General features: G+C 33.6%; 1 non-coding gene across 1 annotated transcript; it reads right to left on the reverse strand.

Annotated features, from left to right (window-relative positions):
• Nucleotides 1-296: 296 nt before the first annotated feature.
• Nucleotides 297-403, reverse strand: LOC139850821 (small nucleolar RNA R71). Its single transcript, XR_011760199.1, has one exon. It is a non-coding gene; the product is annotated as a small nucleolar RNA R71 (small nucleolar RNA).
• Between the last annotated feature and the right edge of the window lie 18,708 nt (nt 404-19,111).

Consider the following 19,111-nt stretch of genomic DNA (forward strand, 5'->3'; position numbering starts at 1 on the left):
ATGCGCCAGATTATGAAATCAAAGGACAAATTCTACACATGGTAACTAATCAATGTCAATTTAGTGGTGCACCGAAGGAAGATCCAAACGAACATCTTCGTACCTTTAATAGGATCTGCACTCTATTTAAAATCAGAGAAGTAGAGGATGAACAGATATATCTCATGTTATTTCCCTGGACTTTAAAGGGAGAAGCCAAAGATTGGTTGAAATCGTTACCTGAAGGGGCGATTGATACATGGGACGTTCTAGTTGAAAAATTTCTTAAACAATTCTTTCCGGCATCTAAAGCCGTTAGACTTCAAGGAGAAATTGTTACTTTCGCACAGAAGCCAAATGAAACTTTATGTGAGGCTTGGACAAGATTTGGAAAATTACTAAGAGGATGTCCGCAACATGGTTTAGACACTTGTCAAATACTACAAATATTCTACCAAGGATGCGACATCACTACAAGAAAAGACATAGATATAGCAGCTGGTGGCTCCATTATGAAGAAAACAGCAACTGATGCTTATAAAATTATTGATAACACTGCTTCCCACTCACATGAGTGGCACCAAGAAAAAGATATCGTTAGATCATCTAAAGCAGCTAGAGCCGATTCTAGCCATGACTTAGATTCCATTTCCGCAAAGATAGATGCTGTCGAGAGACGAATGGAAAAGATGAATAAAGATATACACTCAATACGAATTAGTTGTGAGCAGTGTGGAGGACCACATTTGACAAAAGATTGTCTCAGTATTGAACTAACAATGGAACAAAGAGAGAATGTTTTATACATAAACCAAAGGCCTGGAAATAATTATCAGAATAATTATTAACCGCCAAGACCAATCTACAATCAAAACCAGAACTATAACCGAAATGTTCCATACAACAACCAACAAGGTTCTAGCACTCTACAAGTATCCAATAATACTTACAACCAGCAAAGACCTGTTTTTCAAAACAAACCACCACAAACCGATGATAAAAAGCCAAATTTAGAAGACATGATGTCGAAGCTAGTTGATTCTCAAACTCAGTTTTTCACATCTCAGAAACAAACGAATGAACAAAATGCTCAAGCATTTAGAAATCAACAAGCTTCTATTCAAAATCTAGAACAAGAAGTAAGTAACCTAGCAAGGTTGATAGGTGAAAGAAAACCGGGAAGTCTACCAAGTGATACAAATGCTAACCCCGGAATGAAACAGCTAAAGCCATTACCACAAGAAGTGGTATTACAATTAAACCACCTGAAATACCTGTAATTTCTGATGAAGCTATTCCTACTCCACAAGAACCACAATCTGATCAAGATAAGGAAAAAGAACCGGTAGTTGAAAAGGTTAATGAAGATAACACAGTTAAGGCTAAACCTTATGTTAAACCATACCAACCACCACTTCCTTACCCGAGTAAAATGAGAAAAGAGAGACTTGAAGCTGAGCAATCCAAATTCTTGGATATGTTTAAACAAATAAATGTCAATCTTCCTTTCATTGATGTAATTTCAGGAATGCCTAGATATGCTAAATTTCTGAAAGATCTAATCTCGAATAGAAAGAAAATGGAAGAACTCTCGGCTGTTACTATGAATGCTAATTGTTCTGCAGTGCTGTTGAATAAGATACCAGAAAAATTATCTGATCCAGGAAGTTTCACAATTCCATATTTTCTGGGTAGTCTTAGTTCAATGGAAGCATTGGCAGACTTAGGTGCTAGTATAAATCTAATGCCGTATTCACTATACGCTAAACTAGACCTTGGAGAATTGAAACCAACAAGAATAAGTATACAACTAGCAGATCGATCAGTAAAATATCCTAGAGGGATAATGGAGAACATGCTAGTTAAAGTTGGTACGTTAGTATTTCCAGTAGATTTTGTTATTCTGGACATGGAAGAAGATTCTCGAGTTTCTCTCATATTAGGAAGACCATTCTTAAACACGGCTAAAGCAATAATAGACGTGTTTGGTAAGAAACTGGCCCTAAGTATAGAGGACGAGAGTGTTACCTTTTCTGTTGATAGAACAATGCAACAACCGCAATCTGCAGATGATACATGTTATTATATTCAAACTATAGATTCACATGCAGAATTGTAAGAAGAATTTCCAGAATTACAAGGAACAGGAGAATGTTCTTTAGGAGAAAGTACTGAACCAATTGATGAAACTGAAATGTTAGCTACACTTATGGCTAATGGATATGAACCAACAACCGAAGAAATTCAAATGTTAAAAGAAGAAGACAGATATCGATATAAATCATCGATAGAAGAACCACCGACATTAGAGTTAAAGCCACTTCCAAACCATTTGGAATACGCTTATTTACATGGTGAACTTGAATTACCTGTAATAATATCATCTTATCTTACTGAAAATGAAAAATCTCAACTCATTTCTGTGTTAAAAGCTCATAAACCAGCTATTGCATGAAAGATTCATGATATTAAAGGAATAAGTCCTTCGTATTGCACACATAAAATCCTTATGGAAGAAGGTCATAAAACGTATGTGCAACGCCAACGAAGACTAAATCCAAATATGCAAGATGTTGTTAAGAAAGAAATAATTAAACTGCTAGATACAGGTTTAATTTATCCAATTTCTGATAGTCCATGGGTAAGCTCAGTTCAATGCGTGCCTAAGAAGGGTGGCATGACTGTCATTACAAATGAGAAAAATGAGCTTATTCCTACTAGGACTGTAACAGGATGGCGTGTTTGTATTGATTATAGAAAATTAAATGACGCCACCAGAAAAGATCACTTTCCCTTACCTTTTATTGATCAAATGTTGGAAAGATTAGCCGGAAATAGTTACTATTGTTTTCTTGATGGTTTTTTCGGATATTTTCAAATTCCAATAGCACCCGAGGACCAAGAGAAAACCACATTCACGTGCCCTTATGGTACTTTTGCTTACAAACACATGCCATTTGGACTTTGCAACGCCCCTGCAACCTTTCAAAGGTGCATGATGGCGATTTTTCACGACATGATAGAAGAATGCATGGAAGTTTTCATGGATGACTTTTCAGTCTTCGGTGATACATTTGAATTATGTCTAGTTAATCTTGAACGAATGCTTATTAAATGCGAACAATCAAATCTAGTACTTAATTGGGAGAAATGCCATTTCATGGTTAAAGAAGGCATCGTTCTTGGACATAAAATCTCAAAGGAAGGAATTGAAGTGGATAGAGCTAAAGTAGATGTAATTGCTAAACTTCCACATCCAACCAATGTTAGAGGAGTCAGGAGTTTTCTAGGGCATGCCGGTTTTTACCGACGTTTTATAAAAGATTTTTCTAAAATTGCCACTCCTATGAATAAACTCCTAGAAATGGATGCTCCATTCATCTTTTCAGATGAATGCATCAAATCTTTTAATATACTTAAAGAGAAACTCAATAATGCGCCGATCATGATAACTCCAAATTGGAATCTACCATTTGAACTAATGTGCGATGCAAGTGATTTTGCAATGGGAGCCATTTTATGACAAAGGATTGAAAAACGATTTCAACCTATATATTATGCTAGTAAGATGTTACAAGGAGTACAAACGAATTACACAACTACTGAAAAAGAACTCCTTGCTATTGTCTTTGCTTTTGACAAATTTCGTTCATATCTAGTTCTAGCTAAAACGGTGGTCTATACCGACCATTCTGCTCTTAGATACCTATTTTCAAAACAAGATGCCAAACCAAGATTAATCCGTTGGATCTTACTCTTACAAGAGTTTGATATTGAATTCCGAGATAAAAAGGAAGCAGAAAATCTCGCCGCTGATCATCTTTCTCGTCTTGAAAATCCTGAATTAGAAGTTCTAAATGAATAGGCCATACAAGACAACTTTCCTGATGAATATCTATTGAAGATAGATTATAGTGAAATTCCATGGTTTGCATACTATGCAAACTACTTAGTATGTGGATTCCTTGAAAAAGGATTATCGTACCAAAAATGAAAGAAATTCTTTAGTGATATAAAACACTATTTCTGGTGTAACGACCCTGGATTTTCCAACGTTTATTTATTAATAATTGTTATTATTAATACGTGTGATAAAATGAATGTATGTTATTACATTTACTTGTTACCATGATTGCCCGTACTTGACTTTAATTGCCCGAAACGTCTTTGTGACACACGAAACTTCACGAATAATATTTTCAAGTATTATTTACATTCATGATTAGTTTTATTAATCATTTTAAGTAACTATGGTGATTATTTAGTTACTTGGGCTTTAATTGGGTGTATTTGTTAATTAAGTGAACTTGGGCTTTGTTAGTGTTATGGACTTATGACTTTGGGCTTATAAGCCCACCTTACATTATTAATGGACTTAGTTAGCCCATGTCATTCACTTGTAAGTATTATTTAGTGAAAGGAACTAGTTAGTTAAGAATTGAAATCTAGTTTGCATGTAATCCCCATGAAACCCCACTTATTAACCACCTTTGTAAGACTTTTCATGCAAGAGACCACTAAACAACTCTCCCCCCCTCCCCTTGATGAAAACCAACGGCCATATGGCCATATGGGGAGTTCAAAATCTTTTTTTTTTACTACTTATTCTCATGTATCTTCATTTCACTCACACACACTTACTTGCTACTTCACTTTTCTCTTATCTTTTCTCTCTTTTTCTCTAAAAGATTGTAAGTAACTTGTGACTTTTCTTCTCTTCTTTCTCTTGCAAAACCATAGCACTAAACCCTCATCATCATCATTCTTTTGTTTAATGTTACTTGTCTTTGATTATTATTTACTTACTTGTAGTTACTAGTTGTTGTTCTTTACTAGTTTCAAGAATCAAACTTACTAGTTTCATTTTTCTTTTATCTTGTATTACAAGAACACTCAAGAACATAAACTTACTAGTTTATGATTCTACTTTTATTGTTCCAAAAGATTTAAGGTTCATGTGTTGTAAATCATACTTGTAATTCATGTTAGTAAACTTTAAAGTTTACTTTCTTAAAGATCAAACTTTGGTTTGAATCTTTAAAGTATGAACAACCCATGAACTAGTTACTAGTTTACTTAGTTTATTTCCTTATATTATGCACTTTAAATTCATGTATGTTGGTTAAAATTGGTCAAATGTTACTAGTTAACTTTGATCTCATTAATCTTGAACTAAAGTTAACTTTAAAAGTTCAAGAACATGTAAGTAAACTTTCTATTATTATAACTTGGTACACTTATGTTGGATCTAGACTTTTGAGTCTTGGATCTTCAAGATCAAACTAAGAACTATGTTCTACTACTTATGATCTTGATTAGTTAGTTTACTTTCAAGTTTGTAACTTGTTATTAGCTTTAAAGTCCATGTATGTGTTAGATCTAAGACTTTGATGCAACTTTGGTTCATCAAACTTCATACAACTCTTAAGTGAGTTGTGCTTCATGTCTTAGACTTGCACATGGGTTATGATGGTCAAGACTTGGTTAAGATGATGTAGATACATCAATGAGTTGTACACTTGAAGCTATATGCATCAAGGATGAGAACCATGATGAACATCAAGCACCAAGACCACCGGAACCCTTTTAAACTCACTGCTTCTGTCCAAAACCTACTAACCTGATGCTTCTGGAACATACCAGTAGACCTGGGCTGTTCTAACCTTGATTTTTAGATATAACTTTTCGAGTAGATAACTTTTCATATAGGACTCGTCTTAATCCGAGTTACGGTTTAGGATTTATGGCCCTCCGATCGTTACTATGTCCTTTAACGTTGTGCAGAAATTTCTGACCTACTCGCACTTAGACCGCTGCCACGGTCAAACCAAGACGAGTTTGCTTCTGTAAATTTTACCACACTTAAGAGACTCATAGACGGAGCCATGGCCACTGGTCTCACCTTAATTAAGTAAGGGTAGAGGCCGTGGTGACTGACTGAAGTCAGACTTTGTTGAAAACTACTTTCATAAACGAAACTTACTTTACGCCTTTTGTTTGATGATGAATGATGATGACCCTTAAGACCTTAATTACATACTTTTAAACCTATTAAGACGATTTACTGACTTAGTACTATTTGACTTAGGTTGAGGACTTCGGACCATTTACTTGCACACCTTTCCCGACTACTACTTTACCGCTACATATCATTGTGAGTTATAGCATTCCCTTTTTACTTTAACTATTTTGGGAACTGAGAATACATGCGCATTTTCTATTTTACATACTAGGCACGAGTACTTAAACTTATATATGTGTGGGTTATACAACGGCATAAACATTCCCTTTAGCTCGGTAACGTTTAATCATTGGTTTTTGAACCGTGAACGCGAATCTTAGATATGGATCCATAGGGTTTGACATCCCCACTCGGGCTAGTAGCGCTAGCATTTAACGAGTGTTTAATACTTCGTAAACATACACACTTGCCAAGTGTACTTTCAGGGGGTATAAACGTTAAGTTAGTTACCAAGTGCCCACGGTTAACATATACTTTATCATACTGTTTTGAAACGCTCTTTGTAGCACTGAAATCTCGTGGCCTACCTTACATACTGTTATACTTAAACTATAGCTCACCAACCTTTGTGTTGATGTTTTTAAGCATGTATTTCTCAGGTGCTTGAGGTTGCTTCCGCTGTGTACTAGTCGTGCTGTAGAACCCGCTGCTTAGAGTTGTCCACGCATGAACTACTTTACTTTGCATTCAAACATTCGTACTTTTGAACTATGACTTGTAACGACCATTGTGGTCACATACACTTATTATTTGCTTCTACTTAGTGAAGCATGCTTTTGAAATGTAAATCATTTGGTGTCGGTTATGACATCACCTTTTTATCGTGAATGCAACTTCTTTAATTACAGCATATAGTACTTAACCTTGTAATGATCCTGTTGTTGATGATTCGTACACGATGGTTTTGTATGGGGCATCACATCTGGGAAGATCCACATTTGTTTAAAAGTTGTCCTGATGGAATAATACGCCGATGTGTATTCGGAGATGAAGCTAGTCAAATCTTAAACCATTGTCACGCAGGACCAACAGGAGGGCATTATGGGCCTCAACTAACAGCAAGAAAAGTTTACGATACTGGATTCTATTGGCCTACAATTTTCAAAGACGCACACCTTCTTTGCAAATCCTGTGATGCTTGTCAAAGGGCCAGAAAAATAAGTCAACGTGATGAAATACCACAAAATGTCATTCAAGTATGTGAAGTATTTGACATTTGGGGTATTGACTTTATGGGTCCATTTCCAAAATCTCATAATAATCTATACATTCTGGTTGCCATTGATTATGTATCTAAATGGGCGGAAGCACAAGCTCTCCCAACTAACGATGCACGAGTTGTAGTCAACTTTTTAAAACATCTTTTTGCAAGGTTCGGAACACCGAAAGCTTTAATAAGTGATCGGGGTACTCATTTTTGTAATAATCAACTTGAGAAAGTTCTCAAAAGATATGGAGTAACTCATAAAATCTCCACCGCATATCATCCACAAACAAGTGGACAAGTTGAAAATACCAACCGAGCTTTAAAACGTATTCTAGAGAAAACCGTAGGATCAAATCCGAAGGAATGGTCCATGAAATTGGAGGATGCACTCTGGGCTTTTAGAACAGCCTACAAAACTCCAATTGGAACCATACCTTTTAAACTCGTTTACGGAAAAGCATGTCATCTTCCAGTAGAAATTGAACACAAAGCATTTTGGGCTTTGAAGACATGTAATCTTGATTTACATGAAGCTGGACGTCTATGATTAAGTCAATTAAACGAATTAGAAGAATTAAGACAAGAAGCATACGAAAATTCGTTAATCTATAAAGAAAGAACGAAGAAATGGCATGATAAAAGAATCAGAAGTTCAAAAGAATTCAAAGAAGGAGACAGAGTTCTTCTTTTCAATTCACGATTCAAGCTATTTCCTGAAAAATTGAAATCAAGATGGTCTGGACCATTCATAGTCAAAAGAGTTTTCCCATACGGAACAATAGAGTTAATAAATTCAAATGGGATTGAATTTAAAGTTAATGGTCACAGAGTTAAACATTACATACATGGTCCGATGGAAGTTGACAATGAAGTTAATCATAATTTCACCACCCAAGAAAACCTTCAAAATGAAAACATAAATATGTTATCAACAACATATGAAAAATCAAAATTGGAAAATAGGGAGGATTCAAATTGGAGTGATGAAGAAGAATTCTTATACAAACCTCCCATTCCAAGAAACGAAGAAAAATGTGAACAAGAAGTTCAAATAGAAGTGAAAGAACCAAGAAAAGAACATCCGAAAAAGGTTTACAAACCAACTCGACTTACTAAAGCAGGAGACCCGGGTGAATTTATCATTTCTTGCTTGCTTAATGATGGTGCTGTATATAATGGACTCGCAGATTTAGGAGCAAGTGCAAATATTATGCCTCTTTCCTTATACAAAAGATTAGGTATGGGTAAATTAAAACCAACCAAAATAGGTGTTCAATCATTTGACCAAACCATTAAACACCCGGTTGGAATAGCAAATAATTTACTTGTTAACGTGGGATGTTTGACCTTTGTTGCAAACTTCATAGTGATTAATATGGAGGAAAACCTTGATATTCCTTTAATTTTAGGTCGCCCATTTTTAGCAACCACCGAGGCATTAATTGATGTAAGAGAAGGTAGAATGACACTTAGGGATGATGATAAATCGATCACCTTTGTGAACCGAAAGTTTAGATATCCACCAACCAAAACTGTTAGACCAATAAAAACGTATAAGTGTGGGGAAGATGAAGAAACACTTAATGATGATCCGATCACAAAGAACCCCGTTGATGATAAGAAATTAGATGAACCCGTTTTTAACAGTTCAACGAAGAAACTTTATAAACGGATTCACGATGCTAAGATTAAGGGAAACTTTAAGTTATGTAACCGATTACTATCCAATTTATCGCCAAAAGAAAAGGCAATGTTAGTTGAATTTGTGAAAGTGACGGAGGAAATCAACAAATGGATTGAAGAAAAAGTCAAAGATATACAAGTTGTTGATGATCCAATTAAAAATAACGTTAATCACAATTTCAACTAAGTGTGGGGAGAATCGAATCTTTTTAGGGTAATATGTATTTCTGTTAGAGTTAGATTTTCTGTTTTCGTGTAGTTCTCAAAAATAGAACCCGAATGGTCTTTCCCTAGCAGACCCTAAAGAACTAGTCTTCTCCCCCCATTCTGAATTTTTATTTTTTTAGGTTTTACGAGACGAAGACTTCTTGTGAACTAAACCATGGTGTAATGCTACACGCTTTGATCACTAAACGTAATAATGACACCCTTCCAAGTGAAATAGTATCATTAATCAGAGGCAAATTGGACGAAGTAAGAAAAGAATCTAGGAACGAAAATAATAAGTTACAATTTGGTAAAGGAAAATCAAAATCCGCAGCAAAAAGGAGAGCTCGACACCTTGAAAGATGTCACAAATGCGGAAAATGGTCACACGAAGGAAAATGTTCGACGAATCAAACATATTCCAATACCGAATTTGTTACTTTATGCAGAGATGGACCGTTCATATGTTTAGAAGAAAAAACATTGAATGCTCGAGGTTACGCATATGTAGCTATGGAAAATCAATTAGTCCGACTATCTTATGAGTGGGCTAAAGCATATCACTAAGAATACTATCTCACAGGTAAGTATGTATAGTTTTCATTTTTATTTTTATTTTTAACCTTTTGATAATAAACGCTAAATTGTTCGCTATAAAGTATTAAATTGGTATTCAATAAAATTAGGTATGCGTAATCGAAATTATTGATATCATACAAAAATTTATTACATCACTGCGAAATTTACCGTTTATTCTTAAGGTATAAATATCTTTAATCAATCAACCTAAAATATTTCAGAAATTCGTCAGGAGTAAAACTAGGTAAAATAGCCGAAATTACTTTACCGAAAAGAGGGGCGTATATTTTTGATAATATTTGATTGATTAAAGTGGGATAAAAGAACAAAAAGATTTTTAATTTTATTTTTACTTTGTTTTAAAATTAAGATTAAAATAATATTGTAAACTTTTTAAATCAACATATTTAAAATTGTAAATATTTGAAAAATTAATATTTTTAATATAAGTTTTTATGTATAAAAAAAAATATAATTTAAGTTTGGTGTGAATTTTTAATATGAATTTTTAATTTTATGCATTTTAAATTTAAGTTTGGTGTGAATTTAAAAACAAAAATTCTTCTTGAACCGAAATTGCTCTACCCAAGGGAGGGACGAGAACTTTTATTATCATTATTTTTAATCTTATTGAACTAAAGTATGCCAAAAACATTTAAAAACCTAAAAATCTTTACTTTTAAAACCGCGCTTAAAAATTGACAAATTTTAAAATTTTGTCGAGGGACGGACTAGGACATCGATCCGAAACGCCCTCATCCTAAAAAGAAACAAATTTTTAAAATTTTATTAATTATATGTTTTATAAGTTATAAGGTTTTATATGATTTAAAAAAAGAAGCCAAAATCACTGTACCCGGACCCCTATGCGATCGCATGGGTTTTGAACTTCAACTCCATGCCATCGCATGGAGCTGAATTTTTGGCCAGAATCAAAAAGGGCAGCGAGTCTGTTCTTCACACAACAAACACACATATACACGAACATACACCCCAAAACCTCTCAATTTTCATCAAATTTTCACCAAATTCAACCAAATTTCTCGCTACAATCCGCTCTAAACATGAATTTGATAAGGAGTTTATCAAAAAGGGTAACAATTTCACCCCTAAATCTCTTTAAATTTGATTTTAAGTGTTCTTGAGCTATATTTTTCATAATGCAATTTTGTTAATTTCTAGTGTAATTAGAGTTAAATTGTTAGTATTTTATGTATGTATAATCTAGATTGATGCTATTTAACATAATTTGAAGCCAAAAACTTCAAAATTTTTAGAAATCTAGGGTTTGTGTTCTTGAGCAATTTGGGGCTTTTTGATATAAACAGGTTATAGCCGATTTTTGTCATGAATTATTGCTAAATTGAGTAGTGTAACATGTTTAGGTAGCTAAATGATCCAAACATTGATCCTAAACATGATTTTTGCAGATTAAAGTGGACTTTTTAGGTGTAAAATTCATGAACTTGATTAATTTGATATAATTGCCATTTGAGACTTGTTTAATTGTTAGTAATGACTATTTTAACATGTTATTTGAGTTAAATGCTTATGAACTTTATCTACATTTTCATATGTGCTTATTTGAAAAAGTATAGAATTGTAAAAATTATGAAAATGCATATAAGTTTAAGTTTGATTTAACATGTTATTGTGATTGTTTTAAATTGTTATTTTGCTAACACTAATGCATATTTGGATGCACAAATTTTGTGTTTAATGTGTTTTGCAGAGAGCCGATACTGGAGGTTCATCATCATCATCATTTAGACGACCCGCTCCAGCTCCAGAACCAGAACCAGAAATGCAATATGAACCTGAACCAGAACAACAACAGGAACAACAACATCAGCCTGATCAACATGTACCTTATTATGATCCGCTACAGTTTGTTAATGAATTCATAGTATTTCTGATGCATCCACCTGTAGAATACCCAACGATTCATGAACACACATTGCATCCTAATCTGAGATTCGATAGACGATGGAGAGATTACCCGGCATATCAAAGTAATAAATTCAAATTAATAACGAAAGATGTAGAGGTGCCTAGGGTAATTGATTGGGGTCCTTTGGAAAGGGTCCAACTTGCTGACCGTGTTAGGGAGCATTTGATACAAAGGTATGGCAGTTCTTCTTTTACTGATTGGGAACGCTTATTCACCATTCGTAGACCTGTATATAAGGAATGGTGTGTTAAGCTGATGAGTACTATAGCATTAAATGTAGATGTAGATAGATTAGATGATAGAAGTTTTCTTAGATTTATACTTGGCGGTAGGATGTACAGGATGTCCATGCTGGACATGGCCAGGGCATTACAGATATATACGCCCGCTGAATTACTACTACCCGATTGTATGAATTTGATTTATCGTGGTGAAAGGGTAGATAGGAATTTTGATGCGAACGCCGTCTGGAGTCGTATGTCTGATTATAATATTTTTGGGCGGGGAGGAACACATACCTACTTACATATTAACAGAGCCGAGTTTCGTATAATTCATAGATTTTTGGCTAACTCGATTACACAGAGAGGTCACAACAAGGAAAAATTGACCTTACATGATTTATTTTACCTAAAGTGTATTCAAGACCCAAGAGGCTTTGTTAATATCCCTTACTGTGTTAGTTTTTATTTATCTAAGATGGTTGAAGGAATACAGGAAGGGGGGATTATAGGAGGAGGTATTTTTGTTACTCTCATTGGAGAGTATTTAGGTGTAGATAAGAACCAAGGGGGTCCACTTTTGGAATGTAGGGAACAGGTTGAGCTTTTAGGATTGAGGGTTTATGCGGGTGCTAAGGTATTGAAGAGTAGACGCAACCAGGCAATACCCTATATAGGTAGTCATCCACAGGTAGAAAGAGGATCAGACGAGGAGATGGAGGAAGCGGATGACATTAGGGATGTCATTCGGGAGGCTATGACTGATGTCTACCAGCGTGTAGATGAGGTAGACATGATAAACGCAGAGAGATTTCGTAGGATGGAGCAGTGGCAAGCCCGGAATGATTACGAGCATTCCAGGCAATGACAGCATGATAGATGGTACTATCATCAGCGTCAGATTATGAGCCGGCTGTCACCGCAGGATCACTACGTTCCGACCCGACCAGCTTACTATCCTCCACACCAGCCCGAAATGAGACCGCCTTATACTCTCTACGACCCTAACCAGGCATACCAGTACACCTATCACCAACTATGGAACCCGGACGATGACATGAACTGGAACCCCTATCCAGATTGATTTAGTTCCGGTTGGTAATTTATATGATTTTTAATTTTTATTATTTCTGTTTATTTATGTTTAAACACATTATATTATGATACTTTTATTGTAATGCTTAATATTTTTATTATGTTGTACTAATGTTTCATTTTTGATTTGAAAGTGGGATTTTAAGTCCCATTTCAAATTGCCATGCATGTTTATATTTGTATGTATGTATATTGTCAATTGTACAAAACAGGGTAAAACAGCGCATTTTCAAAGACTGGCATTAAGTTCAGCAAAAGCTAGTACTTTTGACGACAAAACGAAAAACAAATGTGATGTAACAACAAGACGGAATGAACAAATGATATGCACCATTTATCATTCAGCAAACAAACGCCAATATGTTTGGAAACTTTGGTAAAATTTAATCATTTTTCTACGCTAATCACCCTCAATAATTTAAATTGTTACTGATTTCTTGCAAATGAGGACATTGCAAGATCTTAAGTGTGGGAAGGGGTTAAATTCTTTCGGATTTTAAAAATTTTTAATTTAAACACTTGGTTACCATTAAAAATACTAGTAAAGTAGTAGTTGTACTAGAATCTAGTGCTCTCTGATAATAAAGAACAGCCCTAGTCTTATATACTGAATACCCAATTCTAGTAAAATTTTTCAAAATTTTCAATTAAATGAACTCAAAATCATGTTTATACATATTTATGAACAATAAAACTAGGTGTTAACACCGAAATTATTGTTACCTCGGAAAGGACATAAATTGAGAAACAAACCAAAATGTTAGAATTCATTTAAAATGGAATAGATGACAATAAAAAGGAAAATAAAAGCCAAGTGTGGGAAAATTTACCAAGTTATTTAAAACATATATCACATATTTTTGTACAAATAACTGAAGATACTTTTGCTTTGGATTAATCTAAATAGTTTTACCCAATTTACTGTAATATATTTGAAAGAAAAGATGGATCTACACAATGAATCAATTCCATCATTAAAAGGAAGTAAAGTCTTCCGAAAATGAAACGCGCTTCTTCATTTAGGTCATGAAGTTGTCGTCCAGACCAGCTGTAGGTTGACGAAAAATCTAGAAAAGTCATCACTAAAATCAGCAGGAAATCCACGGACATCAGCATCAAACAGGGTCGCCAAGTGGTCAGACTTATCCTAACCATGAGAAGATCTGTCTTGTAAAATGGGGAGGACGCCGTGCAAATTAGCTTGATAAGACTAATGAATCAGACCCCCAGAAAGGAAAATCTCCTTAAAAGATCAAAAATCAGCTTTTAAGACTGATATTACTCAATCCTAGAGATTGATCTTAAAGATTGAGAATTACAAACTCATGGAATTCAATGATATCTAAACTCGAGCTTGAACGAGAAAATATTTTGATCAAAATTACAAACCGATTTGTTTTCTGAAAAACCATTTTCAATGCGTTCATTACCATTGAACGTAAAATCCTAGGAATTCACCTGGAATTCATTAGGTCACTTGAACCAAATCGGGTGTCAACCGTAAGAACGGTGGTTGCATAGCATGGTCGAAGACAGGACCTTGTGCCAGACCGAAAAATTATAAGGGTGAGCTTTACTATTGCTCCTACCAAGGATAGTAATTGCATCCGACACGTTATAGACCATAATTAAAAGCATGTCAGGGGACATTGCCTTAACAGTTGCTTGTTCAACGCTTTCCTTACAACCGGACGGTAGTTTATCGAAAGGTAATATACGGAACAAGTATACTGGACGTGTTGCTTTCCCAATACAAGGTTAGCAAGCGCGTGACACAAAACCGTAAGTTTTGAGCTAAAATTTTCAAATCTGAAACCCACCAAACCCACAAAAATATTTTGCAAACACCGGTGAAGGGTTATTCTGGAAAACCTATCTAGGGTAAAAGCTAGATTCAATTTTCAAAAGATCAAATATTTTCATAAAGATCCAATTTCCTTAAAGGATCTAAATTTTCATAGTCATGTGAGACTGTAAACCACAACGTTACTACCATTGTTTATACCGCCGTATAGAAATCACTGATGTACAAAGTGTGAAGAATAAAGAAGTGATTCTAGTATTTTTATTTCAAGACTATATTGCTTGAGGACAAGCAACGCTCAAGTGTGGGAATATTTGATAATGCTGAAAACGAACATATATTTCATAGCATTATCACTCAAGAAAGACAAGCTTTTAGTTGCAATTGTTCTATTTACAAGTGATATTCGTTTAAATAATAAAAGGTGAAGACAAAAGACAGATTCGACGAATTGAAGACGCAAACGACCAAAAAGCTTAAAAGTACAAAATACAATCAAAGTGGTTCCAATTATTGATGAGAAACGTCTCAAAATTACAAGAGTACAAGACGCGAAACGCAAAGTGCAAGATATTAAATTATATGCAAGGACGTTCGAAAATCCGGAACCGGGACAAAAGTCAACTCTCAACGCTCGACGCAACGGACTAAAAATTACAAGTCAACTATGCACATGAATATAATATAATATATAATTAATTCTTAAAATTAATATATATATTATATTATATAATAAAAACCGTCGGCAGAAGAAACAAAGACATGTGAGCTGAATTCCAGGGCCTAGAAGGCAAAAAGCCATGTGATCGCATGGCAGTAGGTAGCAGCTGACATGCCTATAAAATTCAAGTTTTTGCTCATCATATAACACATCTTTTTCTTCTTCCTTCATACGTAAACATATATATATATATATATATATATATATATATATATATATATATATATATATATATATATATATATATATATTATAATTTTAATTTTAATTTTAATTTTAATTTCTAATAATAAGGGTATGTTAGCGAATGTTGTAAGGGTGTAAGTCGAAATTCTGTCCGTGTAACGCTACGCTATTTTTAATCATTGTAAGTTATGTTCAACCTTTTTAATTTAATGTCTCGTAGCTAAGTTATTATTATGCTTATTTAATACCGAAGTAATCATGATGTTGGGCTAAAAATATTAAAATTGGGTAATTGGGCTTTGTACCTTAATTGGGGTTTGGACAAAAGAACGACACTTGTGGAAATTAGACTATGGGCTATTAATGGGTTTTTATATTAACTAAACAATACCTCGTTAATTTAATATATAGACTTATAATTTGACATATTTATATATAACCACATACGCTTGACTGGGTACGGTGGGCGAGATATCTATAAATACCAATAATTGTTCATTTTACCGAACACGGAACTGGATTAATAGTTAGTAGACTTGTTGAAACAGGGGTGGATTACATTCAAGGGTAATTGGTGTAATTATTAACAAAGTAGTAAAGCCTTGGTTTACACGCAGTCGATAACCTGGTGTATTCATTAAACAAAGTATTAAAACCTTGTTACAATTCGAATCCCCAATTAGTTGAAATATTTGACTTCGGGAATAAGAATAATTTGACGAAGGCTTTCACACTTTATATTTATGACTGATGGACTATTATGGACAAATCCGTATGGACATATCGAATAATCCAGGACAAAGAACAATTAACCCATGGGAATAAACTAAAATCAACACGTCAAACATCATGATTACGGAAGTTTAAATAAGCATAATTCCTTTATTTCATATTTAATTTCCTTTATTTTATATTTAATTTCACTTTTAATTATCGCACTTTTATTTATTGTCATTGTATTTAATTGCACTTTTAATTATCGTACTCTTTAATTATCGCAATTTTATTTTATCGCACTTTTATTTATCGCAATTTCATTATCGTTATTTACTTTACGCTTTAAATTAAGTTATATTTATTTTTAATATTTTACATTAGGTTTTAACTGCGACTAAAGTTTTAAAATCGACAAACCGGTCATTAAACGGTAAAAACCCCCTTTTATAATAATAATATCACTTATATATATATTTGTATTTTTATAAATTTAAAACTAATATAGCGTTAAGTTTGTTTAAGAGTTCCCTGTGGACGAACCGGACTTACTAAAAACTACACTACTGTACGATTAGGTACACTGCCTATAAGTGTTGTATCAAGGTTTAGGTATATCCATTCTATAAATAAATAAATATCTTGTGTAAAATTGTATCGTATTTAATAGTTATTTAGTTATAAAAATAATACTATTTCCTAGTACACCTCGCACACATCAATAACGACTCGTCAAACTCAAAAATAACGAGACATCATTTCAGTACATAACATGACATACATAATGGATCCAATAGCCGAAACATATGGGATACATTTCGTTCATCTTATCTCATCATGTGTGATAGGACTTTGAGACTTGCTCAAGGTTATGCCCTTTATCACACGCAATGCTCCAAGGTTGGAGTAATGAATGCTAAATCTCTGCAAGATAATATATGTACATTAATTCAAACCAATAATCCATTTGAATCTATTTCTATAGATCCTGATTCCAAGTATATAAATAGCTTCTCCAAGATCATTTACGAAAAAATGTTTTCAAGTCAAGACTTGACATCTTGCAAGTTAAAATGTTATTTCCAATAAGCAGTATGTCATCAATATATAAGATCAAGAAGACTACTTCGCTCTCACTAGATTTAATGTAAACACATAGCTCATCTTGGTTTTGAGAAAAAAACAAACTCTTTGATATTCTCATCAAACTTAAGATTCTAGCTCCTGAATGCTTGCTTTAATCCATAAATGGATTTTAGAAGCTTGCATACTTTTAATAGGATGCTTAGGATATATAGATCCTTTCGGATGAACCATATATACGTCCTCGCTTAGGTCGCCATTGATGTGCAGCGGGGTGTATATAAAATAGTTATTAATTTTTGCAGGAAAAACTATTAAATACGATACAATTTTACACAAGATATTTATTTATTTAGAGAATGGATATACTTAAACCTTGCTACAACACTTATAGGCAGTGTACCTAATCGTACAGTAGTGTAGTTTTTAGTAAGTCCGGTTCATTCCACAGGGAATCTTTTTTAAACAAAGCTCAACGCTATATTAATTTACTTTTATAAAAATACAAACATATATATAAGTAATATTATTATTATAAAAGGGGGTTTTTACCGTTTAATGACCGGTTTGTCGATTTTAAGACTTTAGTCGCAGTTAAAACCTAATGTAAAATATAAAATAAATACAAGACTTAAATTAAAGCGTAAAGTAAATAACGATAATGAAATTGCGAATAATAAAAGTGCGATAAAATAAACTTGGGATAATTAAAAAGGACGATAATTAAAAGTGCAATTAAATAACAATAAATAAAAGTGCGATAATTAGAAGTGCAATTAAATATAAAATAAAAGAAATTAAATATGAAATAAAAGAATTATGCTTATTTAAACTTCTGTAATCATGATGTTTGACGTGTTGATTTTAGTTTTATGCCCATGGGTTAATTGTCCTTTGTCCTGGATTATTTAATATGTCCGTCTGGTTTTTGTCCATAACAGTCCATCAGTCATAAATATAAAGTGCGAGTGTCCTCGTCAAATTATTATTATACCCGAAGTTAAATATTCCAACTAATTGGGGATTCGAATTGTAACAAGGTTTTAATACTTTGTTTAATGAATACACCAGGTTATCGACTGCGTGTAAACCAAGGTTTTACTACTTTGTTAACAATTACACCAATTACCCTTGAATGTAATTTCACCCCTGTTTTAATTATTCTAGTGGCTATTAATCCATTCCCGTGTCCGGTTAAATGAACGATTATTCGTACATATAAATACCCCGCCCATCGTGTCCGATCGAGTGTATATGGTAATTTATAGGGACTCCCAATTGTAAATCTTTATATTAACATTAACAAACTATCATTTAGTTAAACAAATATAAAGCCCATTAATAGCTCATAGTCTAATTTCCACAAGTGTCGTTCTTTTGTCCAAACCCCAATTATGGTACAAAGCCCAATTACCCAATTTTAGTAATTAGCCCAACATCATGATTACTTCGTTTTAAATAAGCATAATAATAACTTAGCTACGAGACATTAATGTAAAAAGGTTGAACATAACTTACAATGATTAAAAATAGTGTAGCGTTACACGGACAGAATTTCGACTTACACCCTTACAACATTCGCTTACATACCCTTATTATTAGAATTATAATTAAAATTAAAATATAAATTATAAATATATATATATATTTTACGTATGA

The sequence above is a fragment of the Rutidosis leptorrhynchoides genome, chromosome 5 (genome assembly GCF_046630445.1).
Source record: "Rutidosis leptorrhynchoides isolate AG116_Rl617_1_P2 chromosome 5, CSIRO_AGI_Rlap_v1, whole genome shotgun sequence".
Taxonomy (NCBI): domain Eukaryota; kingdom Viridiplantae; phylum Streptophyta; class Magnoliopsida; order Asterales; family Asteraceae; genus Rutidosis; species Rutidosis leptorrhynchoides.